Raw genomic sequence first — 14,969 nt, forward strand, 5'->3', positions numbered from 1 at the left:
TGTTTATCTATAAAGCTACTTTTATTTATTAATTTAAATATCCATTTTAGCTTATGATTTCAACCATTTATCCATTAGCTACTTAGCTAACCATTTCATTTATTCAGTCTACTTTTTTAGCACATCCATTATCCATTACTTTCACCATTAGCTTAATAGGCTATTTCAGCAGGTTATCCATTGGTCTGCTTTTAGTTCAGCTAAAGCTTAGCTACAGATGGTAAAAAACAAAACAAAACAAAATAACAGCAGTAGCTAAAAGTAGTGGATAAATGGCTTCAATAAATTTTATGCAATTTAGTGTTTAGCTAATGAGTCTTGCTTGCTATCTGGGCTAGGTGTCTTAAGGGGCATTCAGACCAAACGCGATAGACACGAATACAATCGCTTGAGTCGCTTGTATCGTGTCGCTTGATCATTTTGGACTATTAGCGTCATTGTCGCGCTTGACGCTCAGGGGGAAAAAAACAGACGACACGCTTGCCCACTCATTTTTGAACCGGTATTTCTCAACCCGCTCTCTTTCCACATCGATCATTGCTGATATCACCACCGTTGCTGCACTGTACCTGCTGTACAAGTCCCAGAAATGCGGGAAAACCACCCACCGTCGTGTCTGGGTTCATGAAGTCCTCCGGAGACATACGGAGCTGGGGGAATTTCACTGTCTCCTCCAGGAGCTCCGTCTGGATGATGACCGGTTCCAGCGGTACCTCAGGCTGACCGGAGCCCAGTTCGAGGACCTGTTAGCTCGGGTCGGTGCCCACACACAGCTACAATTAGCTTCTCCTCCATGTTGGTCTGAGTGTAAACAACCGTATGTGAGGGAAGTGACATCGTCAGCTTGAAGTCGTCACTGATTGGATGTCGCGGCGCGATGCCGCCTGAAAAGTTCGATATTTTCAACTTTATTTGCGTCGCTTCAGATGCTCCAGACGCTTTATTCACGCTGCGCTAGACGCTTCATTCGCGCCGCCGCTGCCTGAATCGCGTGTCATCGCGCCATTTACATTGATTTTCAATGTAGAGTTGCCGCTCAATTCACGTCTATCGCGTTTGGTCTGAACGCCCCTTTACACTCTCACTTGCAACAGTGTTCAGGTTTTTAATATGTAAACTGTGCAGATTTAATAGGCTAATTGCAATGTTAATGTGTTTAGATTAGTTTTTAGCTTGCTTTGCAAGTTTTAAATTGCTAAGGCTAACTGCAGAGGTACAAGTAGGCCTAACCCTGGTCAGGAATCAGTGCTTTAAAGTAAAAGTGACAATGACAAGTACATATTTTGTTGCATACAATTTTATGTTGGACTGTGTAAACATCCCTGATGGGGGACCTAAAACTAAACGTCCAAAATGTAAAATATGAAGCACTGTGATTACTAAATCAGGAAGAACAGTGATACATCTCGCCGCTGCCTGCCTAAGAGGATGTCCGCATCAATTACTGGGACAAGATGTCAGTTTGTTTGATTAGTAAGAGGGGCATTGATTCAGTATTAGAGACCTCCTCTGTAATGTTTTCCACTGCGCTCCAGTCTCAGTTATACAGCCTGAAACAAAGATCACGCAGGAGGTCAGGCAGGACTCTGCAGGCCGTCCACCCACACACGTCCCACGCAGGGCTGTGCTATCTCTCCCGGCCGGCAGCAGATTCACACACGTCAAAGCCTGGAGAAAGGCCTTTGTGCGCACTGACAGGTGGAGCTGGAATGTCAAAGGCGTGCATTGTACAGTGGAACAATGATCCTCCTCCAGCAGAGGCACATGCAAATACACATGCACCTCCATGTTCAAATTTAGATCTACAAGAACACACACACACACACACACACACACACACACACACACTGGCATACACAAACAGGCCCCCACCCCTCCTCCCCTCAGCCGCCTACCTACAAATACACACAAATAATTACACACTCCTTCACCCATATACCCACAGCCCTGTGTGATCCACTCCACAGTGACCTGCTGTGATCTGCTGGCTAATCACCAATTTTTCACACCCACATGTTGGTCATCGGTGGCATCCAGTGGGCGTGTAAGATAGGAGGCATTCCCGCACGTTGACTCAAAAATTGTGCTCATTATCCCCTCACTTATATAGTCGCATTTATTGTTTGACTTTCCATCTATCTAATGGTCGTTGTGTCTAAATCCATACATTTTTCTACATGATCATCATTGTTAAACCACGAGACAGGGTTTACCAGTGAAGATAGATCTATACTGAAGGTGGACATGCTGACACAGTTGTCTTGGATACAAATGTTCCTGATGCATGTGTATGTGCGACACAGATTGTTTTTTTTATATATATATAAATCCTCAGACTAAAAGGATCACCATCTGTGTAGGAGTGCTCAGGAAAAGTTCTCCAAATTCTAAGCCGACGATTAAACAACTTGTTCTGTTTTATTTTTAGGCCAACATGCAGTGAGGACGGAGAAGAATAATTATGCAGAGAGTCTATAGCATGCCATGTTTGTTTCAGTACCATGCAGCTGTGCGTGCACGTCAATATTTCATAGTGATAAAATGTGGATCGTACTTGTAGGAAGCTGTAAATCTACATAGACATTTAGCCCGATACAAACTACTGTTTGCATGTGTTTTAAATAATCAGAGCTATTCCTGAAACTCACGTGTCCCACCCAGCTGACTCCCAGCTGTGATTGTTTCCTGGTGACGAACCGGCACATTGGTATTGAGTTACACCCGACCATTTTGTTGACAGCACAAATACACAGAGACCTCACCTCGCCTTTCCTCTCTGCTACCCTCGACTTTTTAGGATGGGGATATTCTTCCCCTCAGTGCTGTCTAAAAATAGGTAAATCCCTTTCTGTATATGAATAGTACAGACAGGTGATAGTTCAGCTTGAACTTTGAACAACTGGTATGTCTCGAACTGTTCAGAACAAAACCTCAGCTAATTATGTTGTGCATGTACGCCCCTAAACTGCTGTTTCTTTATTGTCGTGTTATCCATTACTTTTAGCAAACACTGTGATTATATATCAGCCTACCATAACTATTTGGTCATGAATTACTTTAATTCATTATTTCAACCATTTAAACATATCCATTAGCTCTTTAGCTAATGGATATGTTTAAATGGCTAAACTGTTAATTTTGAGCTAGGCTATTTACTATTAGCTTACCTGTCCATTACCCTTTAGCTAACAATCTACAGTTGGCATGAATGTCCACTATTTATTATCCCATTTATTTCTTAGCTAACTATTGCAACCATTTAAATCTAACTATAAGCTACTTAGTTAACAAATGTAGTTGTTAACTTTTGGCTAAGCTAAATTTTTACTGATAGCTTACTATTGTTCTTTACCTTTTAGCTAACATATAATGGATGGTATAAATATCAACTGTTTATTTGGCCTATAATTTCTAGTCTATCTATTAGCTACTTAGCTAATAACAGTAACTGTTCACTTTTAGCTAGGCTAACTACACTGAACAAAAATTTAAACACAACACTTTTGTTTTTGCTCCCATTTTTCATGAGCTGAACTCAAAAACATTTTCTATACAAAGAACCATTTCTCTCAAATATTGTTAACAAACCTGTCTAATTCTGTGTTAGTGAGCACTTCTCCTTTGCTGAGATAATCCATCCCAACTCACAGGTGTGGCATATCAAGATGCTGATTAGATGGCATGAATATCGCACAGGTGTGCCTCAGGCTGGCCACAATAAAAGGCCACTCTGAAATGTGCAGTTTATCACACAGCACAATGCCACAGATGTCGCAAGTTTTAAGGGAGCGTGCAATTGGCATGCTGACTACAGGAATGTTCACCAGAGCTGTTGCCCATGAATTGAATGTTCATTTCTCTACCATAAGCTGCCTCCAAAGTCGTTTCAGACAATTTGGCAGTACATCCAACCGGCCTCACAACCGCAGACCACGTGTAACCGCACCAGCCCAGCATGTTCACCTCCTAGATTGTCTGAGACCAGCCACCCGGACAGCTGCTGCAATTATCGGTTTGCATAACCAAAAAATGTCTGCACAAACTGTCAGAAACCGTCTCAGGGAAGCTCATCTGCATGCCTGCGTTCTCATCGGGGTCTCGACCTGACTGCAGTTCGTTGTCGTAACTGACTTCAGTGGGCAAATCCTCACATTTGATGGCGTCTGGCACGTTGGAGAGGTGCTCTCGTCACGGATGATCCCCGGTTTTCCCCGGTATCCAGCAATTTCGCACAGCCATTGGAGAGGAGTGGACCAACATTCCACAGACTACAATCAACAACCTGATTAACTCTATGCGAAGAAGATGTGAGTCAAATGGTGGTCGCACCAGATACTGACTGGTTTTCTGACCCCCCCAATAAAGCAAAACTGCACATTTCAGAGTGGCCTTTTATTGTGGCCAGCCTGAGGCACACCTGTGCAATATTCATGCTGTATAATCAGCATCTTGATAAGCCACACCTGTTGGGTGGGATGGATTATCTCGGCAAAGGAGAAGTGCTCACTAACACAGATTTAGACAGATTTGTTAACAATATTTGAGAGAAATTGATCTTTTGTGTATATAGAAAATGTTTTAGATCTTTGAGTTCAGCTCGTGACAAATGGGAGCAAAAACAAAAGTGTTGTGTTTATATTTTTGTTCAGTGTATTTACTATTAGTTATGCTGTCCATAACCCTTTAGCCAACTATTTATAGTTGGCATAAATGGTAAATATTTTTTTTTACCCTCTACTAACCATTTCAGCCAATCAAACCATTAGCTAGGTTAACTGTTTATTAGCTAGCTGATTTCCCGTTACCATACGTTTAGCTAACAATTTATCGATGGCATAAACGGCTAAGAGAGTTTCGCTTTTAGCCAACAAGGTCAAACATAGGCTAAATTGAATTTAATATCAAGATTTTTTTAAATCAAATCATATTGCACTGTTTTTCCCCACAAATGAGTTGAGTTAACCGCTGGTAGCCTAACTGCAAGTAGCCTATAGATACCCCTGCTTTTGTATCACTTCTGTAGAGTAAAAGTTCAATGTAACTGTGTCTTCACTCCTCCTGAGTGACAGGAAAACATATTTGCTATTAAAAGGGTTAAAATGGGTTGTACCTTTCAACACCATCCGCCAGTTTGAGTCACAAAATGTGTTATTATTCTTTGGCAAAGTTTAGACCGACATTTCAGATATGGTGGAAAGGCCAAAGGCAGAGATATAAAACTATTGAAATACTTAACGAAAGAAGAGTCAATAAAGAAAGAGAAAAAATAAACACATTATGAAAAAAAGGCATTCAAACACATCATGGATAAGATATTGCCCTCAAGACCACAATAAAGGCAGATAATATCGACCCTGAAAATGGCACAAATGGGATATTTTAATGGATTCATATCCTGCAGAAGACGGTCAAATGCATTCATTTGAAGAAGAATGTCTTTGCATAATGGCGTGGCTTAAGAGCCCACCCCTCTGAGCGCCATTCCTGTTTGAGACATATTTCCAGCTGCAGGAGAGGGGTATTTCCCCAATGTCAGATTCGAAAGAATGGCAAAAAAAACACACTCCAGGAGCGTTATTGTGCATTGAATGAGTTTAATTTTTCAAACCAGGATGTTCAAAAATGCTGCATAGATGCACCCCGGGGCACTTTGAATTGAGGCGGAGAGCAGCATAAAATTGCATGACAATAATTACATAGATTAAAAATGACCTTTTTACAAAATAGCAGAATGGGATGATGCACTTAACCCGTCCGACCCAGCTGCAAAAAAAATAATTTCCGTATAACTTCCCTCCAACCAAACCACTTCTTCTGCCTCTTAGAGCTCACAGAATGTTCTCTTGCAAAATCCTCACGTCCGCCCTTGTGGGATTTAAAAGAACATGGATCAGAAAAAAATAGTAGGTACAATTCACGGAACCTGCAGAATACAATACACTTACATTTCAGCATCAGTGTGTCGGTTTAGAGGCAATACTAAATGGCCTTGCAGCTGACTATGCCGAAACCTTTCACCATGAAGTGTTAAACAATGAAATCAATACAGCCGTGCCCCTGCAACCTAATTACTGGCCAGTGAAGATTAAGTGTGGTCTTTCGATGCTTGCTGGTACATTAACCTGAAAATGAAAATATAACTGCAAATGCAACATGAGATGAGTGATTCGCCTGGAGAATAGTTCACACTGCTGAGCCAGTTTCCTTCTCGTCCAGGGGACTATTAGAGACATGGTCTGATGCAAAGCTTTCGGAGAACTGAACGCAAACACCAAGTTTCAGCTGGAAGACAGCAGCAGGAGAATAGTGAGTGATAGTTATGGCTGCACTGATACGGAGTATGTGAACTCAACACTTAATATAAATCCGTGATGAGTATCCCACGGTGGATTAAAGTAGTGGTTTATTACCTTTTATCTTCCTCTCTGTGAAAACAAAGATTTATGCCGAGGCTCTTGGGTGTAAAATTAAACTGTGATAGATTTTCATCCTGGAAACCGTTCGCCCGAGAAGATTATAGAAGGGTGTTCAGAGTTCAGCGCTGCCTCTGGTTTCAGCATGAGCTCGGCGTCTTGAGATGTGGCCGGCGAGTTACAGCCCCATTTTTTCAGGCTGTTATCTGATGGAGGGGTTTATGACACCTTTTTTTTTGTGAAATAGAGGACGGGTGATTCCAGGCTATCACAGTTTAATGCTGAGCCTCGAGGAGGTGATGTGGCCTTAACTCAGGGAAAAAACATCTGTGATGGCTCCGACTCAATATGCTTCACCTGACCTCGACCGCCCCCCGCTGCTCTAGAAACAAGTGTGTATGAAGGCTGAGCGGGATGTTGGAAAGCACCCCTTCTATATTTATCTATTACACACCGGAGAACAACACATTCTTTATGATCTCACTATTAAACTACAATAGTTTTTCCTAATTGTTTTTTTCAGGAGCTTAATCTGGAAGCATTAGTAATTGATTAGCAATTATCAAACCAGCCACCTTCCGATAACAAGATGCTGGCTCTACCCCTGAGCCACAACTGCCTATCAGATACTTACGGTTGTTATGGTATCAATAAGCATGGCATGTGCAGTTTAAGAATATCACCTTCATTTGAGGTCACCGCTGGGTGCTGAAGATGCTGAGATGCTCTCACTGCCCAAGAAAAGTCAGGTGCCGTTAAAGAGTTGGCGAAATCATTTGTCATTTTGTTAAATGCAGTTGTGTGATTTCTTATCCAGATTTTGAGGGAAGGTTGATCAAGGGTGTCCATGCCACCCTGAAATCTGATTGGCTGTTATGTCTCTGCCTCACTATTGAGGCAGGGACATAACGCCAATATATCCAATATGGATGTATTGGAATATTTGACAGTATATCCATACTGGAGTTTCTGTGCTACCTTATATTGCCATTGGTCCAAAATCCAGTATCGGCTGTGCTTTAATGGGTGCAGGTGAAGTAAAATAAGATACATGTTTATTCGTCTGTTTATAAGAGACCCAGGCTAGTTGTTTCCCCTGCTGCCAGTCTTTATGCTAAGCTATGTAATCACCTCCTTGCCCCAGCTCTGGAATCAAGACCCGAGCATCTCATTCACCTTCCCAGCTGTCTTCAAACCTTTTACATATTACTTTGAAAGTGAAAGTGAAATTCAAAACATACGGGAAAAATCTACAGACTCAGTAAGATGTGAAGGTCGTAAGTGTGAGGCGGCAATGTTTCCTTCAGGGAACCAATTTCACAGAGAAAATCTTTACCCTCCACTGTGAGTCCTCCAGGCTGACAGGTCCCCCAGTGTAAAGAGAAAACACATACAGCAAATATGAATATGCAAATTAAAAGTCAGGATCATGGTGTGTTTATTCATGTAGTTACCCCGTAATGAATCGTGTGGCGTTGTGTGAATTGTCATTTATTGGCTGTGCACTCGGTTTTGTTTTGCACCGCTAGTTCACACATTTCTGCGACGCTGCCGGCTTTGATCAGGCCTCGGCAGTCTGAAGTAACGACCTTCACATTACATTTCTGCCAAGCTACAGCCTCCTGATGAACTTGGGCTTTGGAAGCGGCGTCCACTGACAGCCTCAAATAACTTGTTCAAAGCCGAGGCTTGTTAAAGCTGCCTCAGTTTATGTAAAAATCAATCCATCCGTTGCACTGCTTTTTTAGCAAATGAATTTAATTAGAAGGTTATAAACAGCAGCACATGAAAGAAATAAACGGCTCTCCTGTGTACCACTGCCTGCATAATAAAGACCTGGTTCTGCTGAGTGTCTGAGCTGTTTTCTCCCTCCCCACTTCAAAAATGGCTCACAAAGGGCAAATTCCACTGTATCAGCCATGTTGCAGTGGCCCTGTGTCACTTCTGCTGATAAATATATGGACATCTCATTAAGAAAATTGGCCTTGAGAGGCCAAACGCCTGGTAGTGATAGATCTGACCTGGTCTCTGATGCACTTGCCACTGCTGATTATCTCACCCAGAGACAATGACGTTTAATGGAGTGGAACATCGTTGTCCCGCTGAGGATTGTTAAAATGATTACAATTAATTTAAGGCTGCAGGGTCATAAAAACAATAATTAGTGAAGGTGTCGTCAGACTTATACCTCCTCTGGGACGACACATTTATCTCTGTCACGGAATCGCTCAAACATGCACCTTCCATATGTCAAACTGTGACAGCTTTTGCATCATTGTAATGGATTTTGGGACTCTAGCGCCGGTTAATGTGACACACCGAGTGAAGTTTCATTCAAAGGGGCGATATCCATCTTGTGAAAAATGAAACAGACACACGCGGAGGATTGATTGTTGCTGCAAAAGTAAAACTCCATGTCGAGGCTTTGCTCTCAAAACAGCAACATATACGAGATGAGATCATGTGGGCTGAAGATTAAAAAGGTCATTTTGATAACATAGCTAACGTTAGCAACATTAGCTCGCACAACAAACTGGCAACCACTTGAGGGGAGAAGATGATTCGAACAACAACAATGTTGTAACATGAACACGATTGGGGGGGAGAGATGTTCTGCCTCATTTAGCGGCTGCATGTTATCAATAAAACCTTAAAGAACTAAAAACATTTTTAAATTAATCTCATTTGGAATAAATGGTGTAGAAATATGACTTAAATACTGACAAATGCAGATGTTTTCTTTCTGGCCGAGAAGTTAAATAAAAGTAACATTGTTTCACATTTTGGAAAAAAAACTGTAAACTGTTGTTATGAATTAAACTTTTTGTACGGATCAAACAAATTAGATTTGGTGTGTTATCAACACTGGTACTCAGTAGAGTACAAACCTCCACCAAGGCCCAACAGCTCCCTATGATTGAATCGAGCCTAATCCAATATCAAATTCGATGGGCACATGTAAAGATCAAGGCTAGCTGATTCGCTCTGCCTCGGTCTTAATGCTAAGCTAGGCTAATTGGCTCAGGCTCTGGATTTAATGCGCAGACATTCCTGAGTAATCGATGACTTAAACATAGATCTTAGCAGGAGCTTAAGCGATGCACCAATCAATAAGTGGTTAGATGAATGTCTCAGCTCATGCTCATTGTTTTTCTTGCAGGCCACCCTCACAAACAGTTGGCCTCTCTACACTCATCCCCGACACATGATCTCCCCCGCAGCAGGCTGGCCTTGACCTTGTTTCTACATGCCGTGAACAAGTTTCCGCATCGCCCCACGCTGCCCGCCCCAACAACAGGTGAAAGGTCTGTTATAGGCGCCGCATAAAGCCCCTCTGGGCAGACGGAGCCAGATGATAATCTACATGAGCTCAGTGTGAAAGGATGTTAGCGAGCCAACGTGAAAACTTATGGCTGAGGATGCGAGGAGTCGTCGAGGAGATTTAGACGTCAAGCGGTGATGAAATGTTGTGTCCTTGTCTTTTGTGCTCGGAGGTAATTAAACTCCCTCGGCCTCGCTTGTCCCCTGCGTGGGTCACTGCGGGTGATTACAGATGGATGGAAATGTGCGGATCAATCTGCCATCCCTGGCAAGAAAAATCACGCAGCGAAGACAGAGAAGGAACTGAGTGTCTACTAGAAAAAGATTTTCCCTCCAACAGCAGCCTCATCAAATCTGTACACAGAGCTTCGCAGCAGAGGAATATTTACATAGTAATTAGAGAAAGTGGATGTGTAGAGTCAGATGGGAATGGGTGAAGTTGGTGGAAGAGTAAATGATCTGTGGGCGTGTGTGTTTTTTTTCAGAGGCTAAAAGCGTGTCATTAGTCGATCAGAGCTGTTGGGTTTCCTTCACGGCGGGCTAATGAAAGACAAAGTTAAGTGGTATCGCACAATTTACATTTGGCTTTGTCGCCTTCCTCGCAAAAAATGTTTGTGTGTCTTTGCACATTAACCCGTAGCCCTACATGCGTAATCAGTCCAAAATACTCTCTTGTGTGAGCTTGTGTGTGGTCTTGACGTTCCTTGTTGGTGTTAAACCTTTGAAAGGACACATCTTGAAGTGTTGCTAGAGGTGAGGGATGTCTGCAAATACACCTGGTGGACCTACTGCCACCACGAACCGACCCCAGATCAGCGGAACAAAACCGATGGATCTGGATGGAAATCACAAATCAAAAGTTCAATTCATAAGTGATTTTAGACAACATCTTGTTCAAGTCAATACACTCAAGCAGGTCACATCTAATACAACAGCACAGTGACACACCTCCGCTGTTAGCCAATCATCTTGCTGCTGTCTTTTTAAATATGATTGTTTCCTGCCTCTAGTTTATTCATGCTGCTGTTTTGAATTGAATTTTATTGGTATCGAAACAATGACATAAAAAAAAAATCTAAAGCAATTTGCCTTCCTGACAACGATGGGATCCTTTCCCTGGAAAATACACTGAACACACTGTCGAATATGTCATATGGATTTCTTCCGTAGAATAGGATTTCCAACTACCGAAGGTGTGTTCTGCAGATGATCCAAGAACACACGGCCACTTAAAGGATCACAAACTTCAAAAGCGTGTGAATCCCCCTCGCTGTGGGGTGGCCCAGAACCTCAGGGACCTTTGTTGCATGTTTCCTGTTTCTCACAACACTGACTGTCACATAAAGGTTAACTTGCAGAAACATTACCTTTTTAAAAATGCTCACCGTCGTCCCCATTAAAGAACAATTATTGCATTTTGACACTGTGTTTGAAAGCAGGCTTTTCACCTCATAAGTGTGGCCGTTAAAAACAGCAATCAGCACATTTTCTCTCAGATTTGTTTGGACAAAATGTCGTACGAGCCAGTCACTTCAAGAATATTACATCCCAGTGATGGAAGAAGTATTCAGCTCCTTTAATTGATACAACAGTGTTTGATTACTGTTCATTTTGTTCTGTTTCAGTCACATCATCACCATCAAATTAAGGCTAAAATACCAAGATTAAATGTACTTGTTATGTACAATGGCTCTCTTAGAGTAATCGTTAGCGCCTTCCTTAGTATGGCAAGTTGTTACAGACCTGGGATTTGAATTTATGACAGTGTAGGTGTTGTGCTTGGTGATAGTGGGTTATGCCAAATCTCAAAAAGTGACAATTTTTACAGAATTCTGCTTTAATTTTGCAGCAGGTAAATGTTGGCCTGTTGATTCCTTTATAGACTACTGGACAGCTTGTAAATTGTCCCCTAGCCTGTCAAACAACATAAAATCACTGCACTTGAACACACCGTAAAGACCAGCTCATATGTCTGATGGGCTCCACCGCTGATCTTACGAGCCAAATCAGCCATGAAGCTGCCGAAAAGGGCCAACTAATGCCAACGGAGCAGCGCAAAAAGAGCCACAGATACTCACCGATGGTGTGTCAGACCCTTATCTTTCCCTGTGAGAGTACATAATTTACTGTATTGGTTGATTATATTTTGCATTATAAACCTGAATCTGCAAAGTAACTTATTAAGGTTACCATGAACTGTAGCTTAAAAAAATACGTAAAAGACCATGTATATTGTAATTTGTTTGAACCAGCCCCTCCAAACAGAAACCTGACACCTTTCTGTCCTCTGTGCTGAATTTCCAACCCTCTCACAGTCTTATCAGGTTATTTTTATCTGGTCTTAAGCCCAAACAACCAGCAGTATCTGGCTGAGAATATAGAGCAACATCCGTTAAAAACGATGCCTCATCTCTCATCTCCTCTTTTAAAAATGCGTCACCGCTGCTGCTTTGTGTGTCCTCCATTAATCTTGTCGCCATTAGGGTTGTCACGTCGATCATCATGGCCGATGCAGTTTTTTTCTTTCAAAGTTTTCTCACACTTCTGTCTGCGATGTCACGTGCGATGGGAGATTTTGATGGATAAATATCTGATTATTACGGCAGAGGTTAATGTGTTTTCAGTACGGTTTACTGTCTCTACGCCTGGGGACACGCAGGGAGCCTCCATTGCAACGTTTATTTCCCGCAATAAAATAGCCTCGATTTGTGGCCGGGTGTTAAACACGGCGTCCATCTGGGAAGAGCCCCCTAATAGCCCCATTTCCCTGGAGAGCACAAGAGGCCATTTACAACAACCAATCATACAGTCGGGGGTGGGAACCCGGCCTCGGTTCTCTTCGCCGATGATGAGATAATGCAAAGAGGCAGCAGCACGGTCCCTTTTTCCATGTTTATGTTGTCAGACAGAGTGATGATTTATGAGCGCGGGGGAACAGGATTAATAAAATGCACGTAGGATTATGATAAATGAAGATGCAGGTTAATGCATGGCACCGGGATGTTTTCTCCACACTCACCAACCTCCAACCACTCGCGGTGAAAACTGATTAAACATGCAAGGTGAGGGGCTGTGTGCTGCAATGCATGCTGGTCCCAAACATGCACCGATTTAAGGGCATAAACAACATCCTGTCAACTCTGACTGAAAAAAACACGTGGGAGGGTTGATAAAGGGCTCAGTGGGAGTGTTTTGCTGTTCTTAAGTGCTTGCATCGGTAATGGCCTCAAGCTTCTGAAGGCAGCCGCAGTGTGGCTCCTCTCACCCACCTTCAGGTGAGCTTTTAATGAGTCCACCCGTTTTCTTCTTTCAAACCTGAGCTCAAACACACGCAGCGTAAGGAGGTGAGCGTGACCTGCAGTACCAAGGTCGAAGAACAGAGTGAACAGATGCGTCTGTTAATGGATGTGTCTCTGGTTAGAGGGGAAACTTCATCTTGGGATTTTTCTTTCTTTGTGATTAATCGTATTCCAGCTTGTAATGTTCGCTTCGACCGTCCTGCGGAGACACTTATTCACAAACGGAGGCAGTCAAGGAGTGTATTGGAAAAATACGGAAAGACCGCGAATGAAAACATTTTATATTCAGATTTTAAAGCCAAGGCAGCAGTTTACAATATAAAAACAGTATCACAAGACTCTCACAAAACAAAACGGGAGTTTGACTAATACACTTATTCATTTTTTTCTGGTGGAGAGTTAGATGAGAAGATTGTTACTTCACTCATATTTATGTGATATGTATAATATACAACTACAGCCAGAAGACAAGAAACAGGGGAAACAGCCTAGCTCGGTCCAAAGGTAATAAAATCAAGCCACTGTAGCACTTAAAGCTCACAAACACCTAAAAACAAAACACTGCACAAGAACCAAAGTGTGAAAACACCAGCGGTGCTGCTTTGAGGCCGGATCAACATGACGTTGCGTTAACAAGGGTGGCTGATTAGTTCATTATTATGTGCTAACGAGCAGCTATCAAACATGATTACGTCTCGGTTATTACAACACCAAGTCAGAGAAGGCTGCAGATGACCTTTAGATTTCAGTGTCAGTCAGTCATCGTTAGCCGACAGCACGGCAGCGAGCCAGAGATCAGACTCCATTCCTCCATACTGATCTGAGGAGGGAAGCCTCGCTCTCATTTGTCCGAGGATAAATTACACACTCACAGAGCATCAGGGCCCGGAGGAGTCAGGAGCAGATGGAGATTAAAAGTCCTGCGCAAAGAGCAGCAGCAGTTGTTTTAGGTGGAGGAGAGTGTCTTTGTTCACTTTACCCAGAACAGATGTTTCCACCCAGAGGGAACTCTCATAAGAGGAAATTAGGATTCGGACCAACAGTTGCTGAGCCTTTAACCTCCCGGACACAATTTCAGAAAAAAAGGGGAGAATGAAAGACATACATCAGCCCTCTGAAGTTTTCCCATCAGCTCTTTGGGGAGCATTTTGCAAACAAGGTTTAATTTTCGTAAGTAACAGCCTCTAAAGGAGGCGATATTTTATATTTTATGAGAGTAATAACTTACATTTGGGGTGCACTCACTGTGATCAAGGCTTAAGGACAGCAACTGTACACACACACACACACACACACACACTAAATATAAAAGGGAGAAAGAAAGAAATAGAGAGAGAGAGGGAGACTTATAGAAAGACAGAGAGATATTTAAACACGTCCACAAGAGGTCATCTGCGAGACTCAGCCATTGCACTGCCCACGCACTCCCACATGCGCAACATCATTAAAAACAAAAAAAAAGGCACGACCGAAACACTGCTGCAATCTGTGACGCAACCGACAACAAGTGAGACAGATCTGTTGGAGTCAGCAGCCATGGTGAGAATCTACAAAGAAAAACATCAAGGGAGGAGGGATAGAAAGCTGTAATCTCTTTGGATGTGACACCAGTGAACATATCTTTTCTTAATCGCAGCGTCTTGGACTTTGATCTTTTGTGCTCCTCGTTCAGTTTGACCAAACTTTGAATTCTACTCATTTAACTTGAGATTATAGGAAAATATATATCATGATTAATCAGATATGTTAGCACTGAGGTTCACTGTAAAAAAAATTATTGGCTGGGATCTTCTGAGTAAATTGGTTCTTAAATGACCCGCACTCATTGCTCACAGCTCATTGGCTTTGGAAAATGAATCGAGTATCTTACGCCACCCAGTGGGCTGGACAACATCCACAAACAATGGAGAGATCATAAGGAAGCAGTGAAACCGGG

The sequence above is a fragment of the Sparus aurata genome, chromosome 22, assembly GCF_900880675.1.
Source record: "Sparus aurata chromosome 22, fSpaAur1.1, whole genome shotgun sequence".
Classification (NCBI taxonomy): Eukaryota; Metazoa; Chordata; class Actinopteri; order Spariformes; family Sparidae; genus Sparus; species Sparus aurata.